This window comes from Ornithorhynchus anatinus, chromosome X1, assembly GCF_004115215.2.
Source record: "Ornithorhynchus anatinus isolate Pmale09 chromosome X1, mOrnAna1.pri.v4, whole genome shotgun sequence".
NCBI classification, from domain to species: Eukaryota; Metazoa; Chordata; class Mammalia; order Monotremata; family Ornithorhynchidae; genus Ornithorhynchus; species Ornithorhynchus anatinus.
The window spans coordinates 40,308,243-40,323,865 of NC_041749.1; the positions used below are offsets into that span (position 1 = coordinate 40,308,243).

The window sequence follows — 15,623 nt, forward strand, 5'->3', positions numbered from 1 at the left end:
ATTTAACTTCCCTGTGCTTCAGTTGCCTCTTCTGTAAAATGGGGATGAAGTCTCTGAGCCCCAGGTGGGACACTATAATTACCCTGTATTTACTTTAGCACTAAGAACAGTGCTTGGCACATAGCGCATAACAAATGCCATTATTATTATTATTATTAAAAGAGAAGGTGAATAAGATGAGGAAATGAGACAATAGGAAAGACTTCGTGGAAGGCATATGATTTTAGTAGGACTTTTAAGATGGAGAGAGTGGTCCGTCTGTGGATATGAAGTGGAGAGGGAATTCCAGGCCAGAGGAAGGATGTTGACTGATGGATTAGAAGCTAGGAGTTACAGGGAAGATTTCCTACCCCCACCACAACCCCTGACCAAGCTGGAAGACAGGTGGGTTCTTTTAAGGGACACTGGTCCCCAGATGCCGCCGCCCCCATTGCTTAGCATAGCTTGGTCACTAATAATAATTGTGATATTTATTCAGCGCTTACTCTGTACCAAGCACTGTACTAAGTGCAGGGGAGTAGGTACAAGATCAGTAGGTCGAATATTGTTCCTGTCCACATGGCGCTCACGGGCTAAGTAGGAGGAAGGCCGGATATTTAATCCCCATTTTACCGATGAGGAAACTGAGGCACCGAGAAGTTACATGACTTGCCCGAGGTCACCCAGTAGGCAAGTGGCAGAGCCGCTATAAGGTCCGGACTCTTTCCAGTTGGTTCCGCTGCTTTTCCCTATCTCTCCTTCCGTATCCAGAGAATGATGCCCAGTTCAGCCCCAAGTGGTAGTTAATATCATTTATGGGAGATTTTGATCTGGAGAAAGATATTGTCTTAAATGGCCCTTTTGGGCCTGGCTGCAGGTTCACTCCATTTGCTAACCTGCTGGTGAATGCCAGAAACGAGCCTGGTCTCTCAGTGGATAGAGGAGCCACTGTTGAGTCAGTAAATGTCCAAAGTTTGTCTTCTGAGCAAGCTCAGATGCAAGGCTACCTCAGTGCAGTAAGCGGCCAAAGCAGCGTGGCCTAGAGGGAAGAGCACTGGTCTGGGAGTCAGAGGGCCTGAGTTCTAATCCTTAATCTGCGAGTTGCCTGCTGTGTGACCTTGGGCAAGTCACTTCACTGTGCCTCAGTCACCTCATCTATAAAATGGGGATGAAGACCAAATTGTACATTCCAAGTGTTTAGTACAGTGCTCTGCACACAGTAAGCACTCAATAAATATGATTGAATGAATGAATGAATGAGTCCCATATGGGACAGGGACTGTGTCAGACATGACTCTCTTGTATTTCCCACAGTGCTCAGTATGATGCCTGGCACATTGTAAGCGCTTAACAAATACCATTCAAAAAAACCAAACACCAGACATTTTAAATGGGGACTTTCTTGTTAAAAGAGCCCCACATTTTGCTTTCTTTAGCTGAGAGGTAGTCTGGGGACTGGTGGGAAGAAATTGCTCGATAACATCGGTCATGGAGCATCTGGAGATAGCAGGGCTGAGACAAGTCAGAATCTTTGCCAAGTCTTCCTCCTTCACTGATCTCCTGGTGGGACTGCTGTAGTCCACTGAATGTACATTTGTGCATATTTGACCATTGTGGCGGAAGAGGACACAATTCAACAGCCTGTGATGTAACTGGAAAAACCCACCTGTTCTCATTGCATACCCAGAAAATCCACCCTTTGCCAGGCTGATGTGTTTATCACTGATGTCTCCCCCAGTCTTCCCTCAATTGAGAGGACCCCCCCTCTCTCTTACTGCCCACCAATCAATCAATCAATGATATTTATTGAGCACTTAAGATGTGCAGAGCACTGTACTAAGCACTTGGAAGAGTACAATATTATAGAACTGATAGACACGTTCCCTTCCCACAGGGAAGAAGCAATGCAGGTTATTGGAAAGAGCATGAGCCTGGGTGTCAGAAGGACCTGCAGCCTAATCCTGGCTCTGCCATTTATCTTTTGTGTGACCATGAGTAAGTCACTTAACTTCTCTGTGCCTCAGTTACCTCATCTATAAAATGAGGATAAGGCTTTTGAGCCCCATGTGGGACATGAACTGTGTCCAGCCTGATTACTTTGTATCAACCCTGGTGCTTAGTACAGTGCCTGGCATAGAATAAGCGTGTAACAAATACCATAAAAAAGGATCTTACAGCCTCGAGGGGGAGAGAGACATTAATATAAATAAATAAATTATGGATATGTATATAAGTGCTTCCCCCAGTCTCTCCCCCCCCCCATCCATGCAATTCCTCTGCCGCTTGCTTCCCACTGGTCTGAAAGTGGCTGTGTTCTCCCAACAGAAGTTGCCAGACCTCATGGCTGAAACCTGGGTGTCAATGTGTCTCGAAGGTATTTGTTCCATCCTCCCCGCTGGCATATGCCCCATTTCATCTCTCCCCCCAGCAGGTGCCTGGGTCTCCTGCTGTCATCTATTCTTCTCAGGTGACCTGCTCGGGGCAGCAAACAGTGCCTTAGTGCTGATGAGCTGATTATGATCCAGATCTCAGTGTTGTTAGCTTTTGTCCAGCCATTTGATGCTGGGTGAAACTTGGCCGTGACACTGGAGAAGCTGATTTTTAAAAAAATATATTTGTATTTGTTAAGCGCTTACTATGTGCCAGGCATGGTTCTAAGCATTGGGCTAATCAGGTTGGACAGTCTTAATCTACATTTTGCTGGGGAGGTAACTGAGTGAGCCTGTCGTTGGCCAGGGATTGTCTCTATCTGTTGCTGATACAGTGCTCTGCACATAATAAGCGCTCAATAAATACCACTGAATGAATGAGGCACAGAGATCGTAAGATGACTTGCCCAAGGTAACAAAGCAGACAAGTGGCTGACCTCATATTAGAACCCAGTTCCTTCTATGTCGTTGTCCCATAAAGGGCTCACGGTTTTAATCCCCATTTTAAAGATGAGGTAACGAGGCACAGAGAAGCTGAGTCACTCGCCCGAGGTCACACAGCAGAGAAGTGGCAGAGCCAGGATTAAAACCCCATCCTCCGACTCCCAAGCCCGTGCTCTTTCCACTAAGCCACATTGCTTTTCCATGACCATTATACTAGTTAGAAATTGTCTGATTTCTGTGTTCGCTGAGCGTGGGCAAGGAACAAGTCTTGTGCTTCTGCTGCACTTTCCCAAGTGTTTAATACAGGGCATTACAGCTAGGAGTAGCTCAAATGCCATTACTATTACTGACTAAGGAATCTTGACAATAATGATGGAATTTATTGACTGCTTATAATGTGCCAAACCCCATGTAAGTGCTGGGGTAGATACCAAAGATCAGCACAATTCTTGCCCTGTATGGGTCTCATGATTTTAAGTAGGAGGAAGAACAAATATTTAATCCCCATTTTATAGATGAGGAAACTAAAGCTCCAAGAAGGTAAGTGACTGGCCCTAGGTCACACAGGCAAGTGGCAGAGCTGGGTTTAGCCAGGACTCCTGACTCCCGTCCCTGTCATTTTTCCAGTAGGCCATTCCGCTTTGCTCTCAGCTGCTGCCCTCCAATGTAGACCTCACTGTGTCCATCCTGATTTGCTTGTATCCACCCAGTACTTAGTACCATGCCTGGTACACAGTAAGCACTTAACAAATCCCACAATTACTATTACTGTTATTATTAGCCGGTTGCTTCTCAGGCTGGGCCTGGGGAAGGTCTAGGACAGCGCAGGGTGGCGGCAGCAGAGGGATTTGGTTTCCAGGCAGTGACCTGTGGGAGGCCAGAAAAGACCTCTCACTCAATAACTCACCTGGATTTTGGCTGCGGGATTCATTCAACCGTTCTTATTGAGCACTTACTATGTGGAAAGCACTGAAGGGGATATTGGTTCAAAGTCAGCTGATGTCACCCCTAGTTTTTTTTTTAATGGTATTTAAGTGCTTACTATATCTTAAGTGCTGGGGTAGATGCAAGCAAATTAGTTTGGACACTGTACCTGTCCCATATGGGTCTTACAGTCTTAATTCCCATTTTATGGATGAGGAAACTGAGGCTCAGAGAAGTTAAGTGACTTTCCCAGGATCACAAAGTGATGATTAGCAGCCAGGATTAGAACCAGATCCTTGTGACGCTATCCAGTAGGCCAGGCTGCTTCTCTGCTTTCTTTTTGCTCCTCCTCAGCATGTAGAACTATGAAATGCCCCCAAGAGAACCAGCCATTAACTGCCTCATTTTCCCTTTCAGCACCATTCATCCGCATCTATAGGCCCTGCTCTGTCAAAGCTGGCAGTGGGCTCTCCGCCCTCGCCCACTCTGAGATCCTGACGATGATACCAGCGGTTGCCTGGAAACACCCCAAATCTCTGGGGACATTTTCATTCTAATCATAGCTATATGGCGGTCCTGTTTGGTTCTTTTCTGGGCACCGAAGAGCGGCAGAGATAAATTTTCTGTGCTTGTCGTTAATATGGAGACTGCTCTCTCCCCTCTCCTTCCACTATGAGCTGGCCCTGGTGGACAGAGCTCTGGCCTGAGAGGGTGGTGGTGGACTCAAAGGAGTCACGTAGTCAGTCAAATCTGTTGAGCACTTACTGGGTGCAGAGAACTGTATTAACAGTAAACAGATGCATGTCCTGCCCACAGTGAGCTTACAGTCTAGAGGGGGAGATGGATATAAATAAATTACAGATATGTACATAAATGTGTGGGGCTGGGAGGGGGGAGCGAATAAAGGGGGCAAGTCAGGGCGCGTGGGAGAAGAAAAGGGAGGGCTTAGTCAGGGAAGACCTCTTGGATGAGTTGTGCCTTCGATAAGGCTTTGAAGTGGGGGAGAGTCTGTTGGATATAAGGAGCTGGGCATTCCAGGCTGGAGATAGGACGTGGATGAGAGGTCGGCAGCAAGATAGACGAGATCGAGGTACAGTGAGAAGGTTAGCACTGGAGGAGCGAAGTGTGCGGGCTGGGTTATAGTAGGAGAGTAGCAAGGTGAAGTAGGACAGGACAAGGTGATGGATGCCTTTAAAGCCAATGGTGGAGAGTTTCCATTTCTTTGAGGAGTTCCTGTGAGAAATCAGGGCCAGAGGAGTCTGGGGGCAAAAACCTAGTCCTTAAGAGCAGTTGCAGATGGCATTGAAGAGGCGAGGTTTGGTGTGGGAGTGGGATCAGGGGCTGTTGGTCCCCAGTGCCGATCCCAGACACGCCTGTGTCTGTGACCTGTCCTGATGCCAGGACGCCCTGCAGATGGAGTGATGTCATCGCCTGCTGTCCAGACTGTGGGCACCTACACCCAAGCTGGCATCAGCCCGCCCAAGGGCATGGCCACAGACTTGGTTGGGGGGCAGGGAAGGCTCTTGCCCAGGACAGACCCCACCCCCGGAGACCCAAGGTTAGCAGCAATGTATTTCTCCCCATCCTCTTCCTTTGGTATATCCCTGAAGGAACGGCATTCTTGTGGGATCTCACGGGCGCTTAGTTCAGTGCTCTGCCCCAGTAAGCACTCAATAAATATGATTGATTGATGGATTGACCCCCAGCCTCATAACTCCCCCGCATCCCCTTCTGACATATGACAGAACCCCATTTTTGGCCCATCCGAGTTTGCCTTTGCTATCCACCCCAAACAGGTAGTTCAATTATGCTTTCAGAGAGAGCCTGAGAGTGCCTAGGCATGTGCAGTTTTTCTGTTATCGCATCCTGCTGGGTGACCTTAGGCAAGTCAGGTCACTCCTCTGGCCCTCAGTTTCCTCATCTGCAAAACGAGGATTCAATACTTGTTCTCCCTCCTTCTTAGGTTGCGAGCCCCATGTGGAACAGGGACTGTGTCCAACCTGATTATCTTGTATCTATCCCAGTGCATAGCTCAATGCTTGGCATGACAAATTAAGATTGTAACCAATACTGTTATGATCCTCACACATGCACATGGCTTCCTGTTTTATCTTTGTTCTTTCTACTGCCACTTTTTGTCGATCATTTTTGTCTGCCCCATTTGATGGTAAGCTGCTGGGGGTGGGTAGGGGAAGTGGGTCTTGCTTCTGGCATATTTTCCCAAGCGCTTTGCACAGGGCTCTGTGTGTAGTAGGTACTTAATAAAGAACACTGAAAGATTGATTGGATCCTTGGTGTGAAACCCAGTCTCAGAAATTCCAGTTCCTAGGAACAAGGGCAGGACAGAGCTTTCAAGGCAGTGCGTGTGAAAGCGTTGTTCAAGAGCTGGAATTCTTCCTATTCTTGGGAGCCTAAGAGAAAACTTTCACTGGAATTCCATCTCAGCTGGTTTTCTTGTGTGATTTTCTTTTTATAGCATCGTTTCCTTCTCTGGAGAATAAAGCTCTGGATGGTCTGGCCACCCCCTTCAGCTCCATCTGGATTCGGGGCAGAGCCCAGGGATGGGGGGTGGTGGAAGGAGTGACCAAGCCAGATTGGGGGGAATGTTTTCTTCTACCTGCTTTCAAGGAGGGGCTGAGGAGGAGCAAAGAAACTGGAAAGACTGTGGACTTTGCCAGACAAGGGGAGGGAACTCTGATGCCACCCCCTGTTGGGGTGTGGGGAGGGGGCAGGTGGTTGTTGCTAGGTGGAAGAAAGCAGCTCCTTTAGGAGGGAGGGCAAGTGGGGAGTGTGGGTGGTTCCTTCTGCAGTCAGGGCCCTGTGAACACACTCACTTTGACCCCTGTGACACCCAGAGAGCAGAGGCAGCTGCTGGGTTGCCCCAGGGGTCTCTAGGGTGCCCAATGGCAGCGATGACCCCAGCCTTCTGGGAATCTGCAGGGGAATGGCCAGCTGGGATCAGGTTGTGGAGGCTTTGCTTTCTTCTAGGGGAACCACCCCTGTCCACCTGCCTGCCCAGCTTCCCCTAGAGAGTTCTGGCAGAACTCTGGCATAATGGGCTCTGTGGTGGCCACCCTTTAGTTCCTTCCCGTGGTCCCAAAACACCACCTCAGGAGACAGCTGGGCATTTAGCTCCTTGAGGGCAGGGATCATGCCTTCTATTTCCTCTCTATGTTCTCCAAGAGCCCAGTAGAGTGCCCTGCATTCAGTTGGCACCCAATACAGCACTCTGCATGCAGTAGGTATCCAGTACATCCCTCCGCACCCAGTAGGTGCCTAGTATGGTATCTCTGCCCGTGATGAGCTTCCAGGAGAGCACACTGAATGCAATAGGCCCCCGGGATAGTGCTTTGCATGCAACACTGTTCTGCACGAAGCAGATGACTAGTACAGTGCCCGGCATGTAGTGGGGTCCCAGTACAGTGCTCTGAATGCAGTAGACAATAATAACAGCACTCTGTATGCAGTAGGAGTCCCGTATAGTGTTTTGTATGTGGTAGGCACCCTGTCCAGTGCTTTGCCCACAGTAGGTGCCCACTCAGTTCTGATGAAGATGGAGGAGTTAGAGGAATCCTTGAGTTACCGGCATCTTCCTCTGAGGCTGGCAGCAGGTTGGCCCAGGGACATCCTTGTGTGATCTCGAATTCATTGTGTCCTCGGGGGACATTGTGTCCCCCTGCTCGGGCCCGGGGACATTGTGCTCCCCAACCGCTCCCCCACTCCGCCCGAGCCGGCCATTTTAGGAAGCCCCCACTCTGCCTGAGGCGGCCATTTTGGGAAGGCCTCACTCCCTCTTCCCTCTTGAGGTGATTCATCCCTCCCGCCCCCGCCCCGGGCGACGAGGTCCTTGTTCTCACCATGTTACCTTGCCTTAGCCGCCGCCTACGGCCGCCACCCACCCCGGACAACCTCAGGGCCCCCCCGCCGCCACAGGGTTATTTGGTCATGAGCTCTGGGACACTCTCGGCCGCTGGCCGCTTGACTTTGAGTCTGATCGGGTAGGGTCGGCTCGTCCCCCGACCCTGGTCATCGCCTGCTTATTAACACTATTGTAGTGTGCCTTACTGTAGCATGTTGCTATATTTGCGATCTCGCTTGTTATTGTTTATTGTCGTCAGATTTTGAATTTGATCAGGTCGCCCCTTAATCGAGTCTACCCCCGACCCTGGTCATCACCCCTTTTATTAACACGACTATATTGTATCATACTGTATCATGTTGCTATATTAGCACCACTGTATTGTATCATATTGTATCATGTTGCTATATTACCGATTTCGTTTATTACTGTTTATTGTTGTCAGTGCTGCCACCCACCTCTCTGGCCTCGCCATGTCCCTCCTCCCCCCTCCCCCCTCCCGCCCCTTCCTATCCTCCCCTTCCCCTTCCCCTTCCCCTCTCTCGCTCAGCTCTTTCCCGCTCTCTCCTCTGTCTCCTCCCCCCCTCCTCTCTCCCGCCCTAGAACCCCACTTTACCAGCGCTACCCCTCTTCCCCCTCCCCCACTCTTCCCCCCACCTAACCCCCTCTTCACCCCCTCCCCCCTTCTCTCTTCCCCACCCATGCCCCATCCCAGTCCTCTTGTCCCACCGCCACCCCTCATCCCCCTCTCCTCGTCCAGGGCCCCGCCACCTCCTTCCCATCCAAACCCTCCCCTCCCCCCGCCCTTCCCCCCCTCCTCCCCTTGCACCCACAGCTACTTTCAAGTGTGGCCTCTGGAACCCCCACTCTGTTACAGGCAAGCTACCTTTCATCCATGACCTTTTCCTCTCCCGCTCTCTCCTCCTCCTCGCCCTTTCGGAAACGTGGCTCTCTCCCGAAGACACGGTCTCCGCCGCCGCTCTCTCCAGCGGAGGCCTCTCCTTCTCCCACTCCCCCAGACTCACCGGTAAGGGAGGAGGCGTTGGCTTCCTCCTCTCGCCCCGATGCCGCTTCCGCACTATCCCTCCTCCCCCCTCCCTCTCCTTCCCCTCCTTCGAAGCCCATATCATTCGCCTCTACCACCCACTCCAGTTACTTGTCGCCGTCATCTACCGCCCTCCCGGTCCCACCTCCGACTTATTCAACCACCTTGACCCCTTTCTCACCTTCCTTCTCTCCTTCTCTCTGCCCACTCTGATCCTTGGAGACTTCAACATCCATACGGATGTACCCGACGACTCCTCTGCCGCCCGCCTGCTATCCCTCCTCGACTCTGCCGACCTCCTCCTCCACCATACCGCGCCCACTCACCGACTCGGTCACACCCTCGATCTTGTCATCTCCTACCGCTGCACTATCTCCTCACTCACCAACTCTGAAATCCCTCTCTCGGACCATAACCTTCTCACCTGCCTCATCTCTCACACTCCCTCCCCCTGCAAATCTTCGCTACTGCCCCACAGAGACCTCCGCTCTCTCGATCCCATCCGTCTTTCCAATAGCATCTCGCCTCACCTTGCCGCCCTGTCCTCTCTTCCCACTCTCGACGATCAGGTCTCCGCTCTCAACTCCACCCTCTCTACTCATCTCGACTCTCTCGCCCCCCTTTCCCTCCGCTGCTCTCGCGCCACTAACCCACAGCCCCGGATCACCTCCTCCGTCCGCCTCCTACGCTCCTATGCTCGAGCTGCTGAGCGCCGCTGGCGAAAGTCCAAGCACCAAGCCGACCTCACACACTTCAAATTTATCCTTTCCTGCCTTAACTCTGCCCTCTCCTCCGCCAGGCAAAGCTTCTTCTCCTCCCTCATCGACACCCATGCCCGTCACCCCCGCCGATTGTTCCGGACCTTTAACTCTCTCCTTAGGCCCCCTGTTCCTCCCCCTCCCCCATCTCTCACCCCTAATGATCTGGCCACCTATTTCCTCACGAAAATCAACACGATCAGGTTTGAGCTCCCCAAAGTCACCCCTCCGCCTCTCCCCTCCCCCCCAACAACCCCCTCCCCTACTTTCCCATCCTTCCCTGCAGTATCCTCAGAGGAGATCTCCTCCCTCCTCGCAAGTGCCACCCCCTCCACCTGCGCCTCGGACCCCATTCCCTCTCACCTTCTTAAAACCATCGCCCCTGCCCTCCTCCCTTCCTTAACTTCTATTTTTAACCACTCAATCTCCAAGGGCTCCTTCCCCTCTGCCTTCAAACACGCCCACGTCTCCCCCATCCTAAAAAAACCCGCTCTTGACCCCACTTCCCCCTCCAGTTATCGTCCTATCTCCCTACTACCCTTCCTTTCCAAAATCTTAGAACGAGTCGTCTACAATCGATGCCTAGAATTCCTTAACTCCCATTCTCTCCTAGACCCCCTCCAATCTGGCTTCCGTCCCCTCCACTCTACCGAGACTGCTCTCTCTAAGGTCACCCGTGACCTCCTTCTTGCCAAATCCAATGGCTCCTACTCCATTCTGATCCTCCTTGACCTCTCTGCTGCCTTTGACACTGTCGACCATCCCCTCCTCCTCCGTACCTTATCTCACCTTGGCTTCACGGACTCTGTCCTCTCCTGGTTCTCCTCTTACCTCTCTGGCCGATCATTCTCGGTCTCCTACGCTGGAGCCTCCTCCCCCTCCCATCCTTTAACTGTTGGAGTTCCTCAAGGGTCAGTTCTTGGCCCTCTTCTGTTCTCCATTTACACTCACTCCCTCGGTGAACTCATCCGCTCTCACGGCTTTGACTACCATCTCTACGCAGATGACACGCAGATCTACATCTCCGCCCCTGTCCTCTCCCCCTCCCTTCAGGCTCGCATCTCCTCCCGCCTCCGGGACGTCTCCACCTGGATGTCGGCCCGCCACCTAAAACTCAACATGAGCAAGACTGAGCTCCTCATCTTCCCTCCCAAGCCCGGTCCGCTCCCAGACTTCTCCATCACCGTGGATGGCACGACCATCCTTCCCGTCTCTCAGGCCCGCAATCTCGGTGTCATCCTTGACTCGTCCCTCTCGTTCACCCCACACATCCTATTCGTTACCAAGACCTGCCGGTTTCACCTCTACAATATCGCCAAGATCCGCCCTTTCCTCTCCACCCAAACGGCTACCTTACTATTACGGGCTCTCGTTATATCCCGGCTAGACTACTGTGTCAGCCTTCTCTCTGACCTCCCTTCCTCCTCTCTCGCCCCGCTCCGGTCTATTCTTCACTCCGCTGCCCGGCTCATCTTCCTGCAGAAACGATCTGGGCATGTCACTCCCCTTCTTAAACAACTCCAGTGGTTGCCTATCGACCTCCGCTCCAAACAAAAACTCCTCACTCTAGGCTTCAAGGCTCTCCATCACCTTGCCCCTTCCTACCTCTCCTCCCTTCTCTCTTTCTACCGCCCACCCCGCACGCTCCGCTCCTCTGCCGCCCACCTCCTCGCCGTCCCTCGGTCTCGCCTATCCCGCCGTCGACCCCTGGGTCACGTCCTCCCGCGGTCCTGGAACGCCCTCCCTCCTCACCTCCGCCAAACTGATTCTCTTTCCCTCTTCAAAACCTTACTTAAAAATCACCTCCTCCAAGAGGCCTTCCCAGACTGAGCTCCTCTTCCCCCTCTACTCCCTCTGCCATCCCCCCTTTACCTCTCCGCAGCTAAAGCCTCATTTTCCCCTTTTCCCTCTGCTCCTCCACCTCTCCCTTCCCATCCCCACAGCACTGTACCCGTCCGCTCAACTGTATATATTTTCGTTACCCTATTTATTTTGTTAATGAATTGTACATCGCCTTGATTCTATTTAGTTGCCATTGTTTTTACAAGATGTTCTTCCCCTTGACGCTGTTTAGTGCCATTGTTCTTGTCTGTCCGTCTCCCCCGATTAGACTGTAAGCCCGTCAAACGGCAGGGACTGTCTCTATCTGTTGCCAACTTGTTCATCCCAAGCGCTTAGTACAGTGCTCTGCACATAGTAAGCGCTCAATAAATACTATTGAATGAATGAATGAATGAATTCGGCTCCCATGTCTCTTGCCATGCCCACTGCCAGCTCAGCTTCACGGTGTGAGTTGCCTGTTGAAAAGGGGATTATTTAAAGTGATTTTAGCAGTTGTTAATGGGCTTTCCTGTTTCCCGCTTCTTCCTCCCCACTTCCCCAACAACAGGCCGCTGAAGTGCCTGAAGACCATTTTTAAGTTTCCCAAGGGGCAGGAAGTGACCGACCACCCCGCCCCAAGACCCTTCTCCCGTCAGCCCCCACTCTGCTGCTGTAGGGCTGGGTGGTGGGGGATTGGATCGTTCCGAGCTCTTGCTGGGAGGATTCTGCGTCGTGGGGATCGTCACAGATGTCCCGCATCCGGAGGCGATTGTGGGTTGGGCTGGGTTGCCGATGTGGTTGACTGGCCGTTGCTAGCATGCTTAGTGGAAGCAGCGTGGCTTAGTCGATAGAGCACGGGCCTGGGAATCAGAAGGACCTGCAGTCTAATCCCAGCTCTGCCACTTGGCTGCTGTGTGTGCTTCACAGAGTGAAGCAGCGTTGCTTAGTGGAAAGAGCACGGGCTTGGGAGTTAGAGGTCGTGGGTTCTATTCCCAGCTTTGCCACTTAGCTGTGTGACTTTGGGCAAGTCACTTATCTTCTCTTTGCCTCAGTTACCTCATCTTTCAAATGGGGATTAAGACTGTGAGCCCCACGTGGGACAACCTGATTACCTTGTATCTACTCCAGTGCTTAGAACAGTGCTTGGCACATAGTAAGTGCTTAACAAACACCATAATTATTATTATTAACAAATTATTATTAACAAATACCATCCTTATTATTATTATTATTCATTTCTCTGGGCCTCAGTGACCTCATCTGTAAAATGGGAATTAAGAGTGCAAGCCCCATGGGGGACAGGGACTATGTCCAACCTGATTAATTTATATCTACTCCAGTGCTTAAAACAGTGCTTGGCACATCGTAAGTGCTTAACAAGTACGATCATAATAATAATTATCATTATTATCATTAGCCTGAGGGTTGGGTTACCACGGGATCACGGCCATGACCCTGCAGTTTCAGAGCTAGCTGGGCCCCTTGCTACTGTTTGGAGTCAGGCTCCTCCTGAGAGCTGCTGGGATGTGGTCTGTCCTACTCCCCGGGTGCCCCGCCTACTGGGAAGGGCTGTTTGATCCACTCTGGGTTCCTGGCAGAGCCTCCTGCTGGGAAAGATAAAGCACGTAACATCTCTGGCTTCCCCTTATCCTCCCCCGCCTGTATCCTGAGAGCTGGGGATTGGTTTGATCGTTAACACTAGATGAAATCAACCTGTTGTCCTCTTATCTCCCCGAGAGGTCCAATGACATTTCCAGAGCAAGATTTCTTGGCAATTAGGCCTGAACATCTGGGTGGGGGGTGATCTACCCGGGCATCCGGGACACGCAGGCCACTGGCTTGAGCTGCCGGAAAAGCGGCACGCAACAGGTGCCGGCTTGGTCGGCTCCATCGGGCTGCTCCCTGAGCCCCCGCGGTTTGCTTCTGCCAGGCGGGGGCCAGCAGGGTAAGCTCGGGCCATGGGATTCAGGAAAAGTTGGAAAGAATAGTGGCAGGGTGAGATGTGAATCAAGTGCAGAGTAGGGACCTGTAAGGTCTGCCGGGAAATGTGTTGGATGGGATAAAGATGGTTACCTCGTGAGCTTCCTTCGGGATGGTCTGCGTTAGGAAACTAGTAGAGGGTTGAAAGGAGTGGGCCAAATAATAATAGTAATGTTGGTATTTGTTAAGCGCTTACTATGTGCAGAGCACTGTTCTAAGCGCTGGGGTAGATGCAGGGCTATCAGGTTGTCCCATGTGAGGCTCACAATCTTAATCCCCATTTTACAGATGAGGGAATTGAGGTCCAGAGAAGTTAAGTGGCTTGCCCACAGTCACACAGCTGACAAGGGGCAGAGCTGAGATACGAACCCATGACCTCTGACTCCCAAGCCCGGGCTCTTTCCACTGAGCCACGCTGCAAGGGGGAGCCCCAAAGCTGCCTTTTCTTGAGGTGAGGCAAGGGCTAGGTGGGGCTGGGAGACAAGCAGCCTCGCCGTTCTTCAGCCCACCTTAACTTTGCTGTCTGATCATTTTTCTAAAACTTCATTCTGTAAATGTCGCACCACTCCTAAATCCTCCAGTGGTTGTCCATTCTTCTCCTCATGGAGCAGAAACTCCTGACCCTCGTTTCCATCAGCTCTCCCCCCGCCCTCTTACCCTCTCTCTTCTCCCACTGTACTCAAACTTGACTTCTAGGTTCACTTCAAGCCAGTCTACTCACGTGTGCCTTAATCTCATCTCTCCCACTTCAGACTTCATTCATTCATTCAGTAGTATTTATTGAGTGCTTACTATGTGCAGAGCACTGTACTAAGCACTTGGAATATACAATTTGGCAACAGATAGACATTCCCTGCCCAATGATGGGCTTACAGTCTCTTCACCCTTCCTGGAGCCCCCTTCTCATTTAAATCTGCCAGACCGCAGCTCTTCCCTTTCTGAAATCACAGTAATCACAATCACATCACATATCACTGTTGCTATTATTCATTCATTCACTCATTTGGTCATATTTATTGAATTCTTACTGTGTCCAAAGCACTGTATTAAGTGCTTGGGAGAGTACAATATAACAATAGACATATTCCCTGCCCACAGTGAGCTTACAGTCTGTTATTACTACCACTATTACGCCTATTGATAGAGGTTTTTGCTAAAAAAAAAAAAAACTTTCTATGTGCCAGACACTTTACAAGGCGCTGGTCTAGATACAAGACAATTCAGTCAGATATAGTAATAGTAGTGATAGTATTTATTAAGCACTTATTGTGTGCTGAGTACTGTACTAAGCGCACAAAGGTTCACTTAGTACTGTACTAAGCCCACAAAGGTTCACAGTCTTAAGGAGAGGGAGAGCAGATATCGAATCTCCATGTTACAGATGAGGAAACTGAGGCACAGAGCAGTGAAGTGACTTCTTTGCCCAAGGTCACACAGCAAGCAAGTGGCAGAGCCGGGATTAGATCCTAGGAACTCTGACTCCAGTAAGTCTTCCTTGGTTAATTTCTTTCGCTCCCCAGAATATATCCTTTAAAACTCACACAACCTCAACACTTTTACACCATGACCTTATGCATTCACATAATAATAATAATAATGTTGGTATTTGTTAAGCACTTACTATGTGCAGAGCACTGTTCTAAGTGCTGGGGTTGATACAGGATAATCAAGTTGTCCCACAGGAGGCTCACAGTTAATCCCCATTTTACAGATGAGGTAACTGAGGCACAGAGAAGTTAAGTGACTTGCTCACAGTCACACAGTTGACAAGCAGCAGAGCCGGGATTCAAACCCATGACCTCTGACTCCCAAGCCTGGGCTCTTTCCACATCCACCCAAGGCACCTCTGTTCATATTGATTTATGTAGCATACTATTTTACACTAACACATCTACACTTCCATTTTTCCTTCCTCCTTTTCTCTCGGTTAAGCCTTTTTTATGTGTCCAACCTTCTTACTAGTCTGTAAGTCCCTGCTTTATGGGGAAGCAGTGTGGACTGGAAGTCAGAAGAAGTGGGTTCTAATTCTGGCTCCGCCACTTATGTGCTCTGTGACTTTAAGTGAGTCACTTTACTTCTCTGTGCTGCAGTTTCCTCATCTGTAAAATGGGGGTGAAATACCTCTTCTTCTTCTCACTTAGACTGTGAACCCTGAGTGGGCTGACCTCACCATGGCTTAGTGGAAAGAGCAACAGGCTTGGGAATCAGAGGTTGTGGGTTCTAATCCCGGCTCCGCCACTTATCTGCTGTGTGACCTTGGACAAGTCACTTAACTTCTCTGTGCCTCAGTTACCTCATCTGTAAAAATGGAGATTAAAAAATGTAAGCCCCACGTGGGACAATCTGATTACCCTGTATCTACCCCAGCACTTAGAACAGTGCTC

At 50.7% G+C, this 15,623-nt stretch overlaps 1 protein-coding gene across 8 annotated transcripts in view; it reads left to right on the forward strand.

The window, feature by feature from the left end:
- SEPTIN8 (septin 8) overlaps window positions 1-15,623 on the forward strand; it is an 89,022-nt gene that overhangs the window by 26,426 nt on the left and 46,973 nt on the right. Inside the window, exon 1 of one of the 8 annotated variants that reach the window (XM_007670289.3) lies at window positions 5,262-5,334. The exons of the other annotated variants lie outside the window; for them this stretch is intronic. The gene's annotated coding sequence lies outside the window, so the exon portion shown is untranslated. Of the gene's footprint in view, window positions 1-5,261; window positions 5,335-15,623 lie in introns of those variants that run through there. 8 annotated transcript variants of the gene reach the window in all.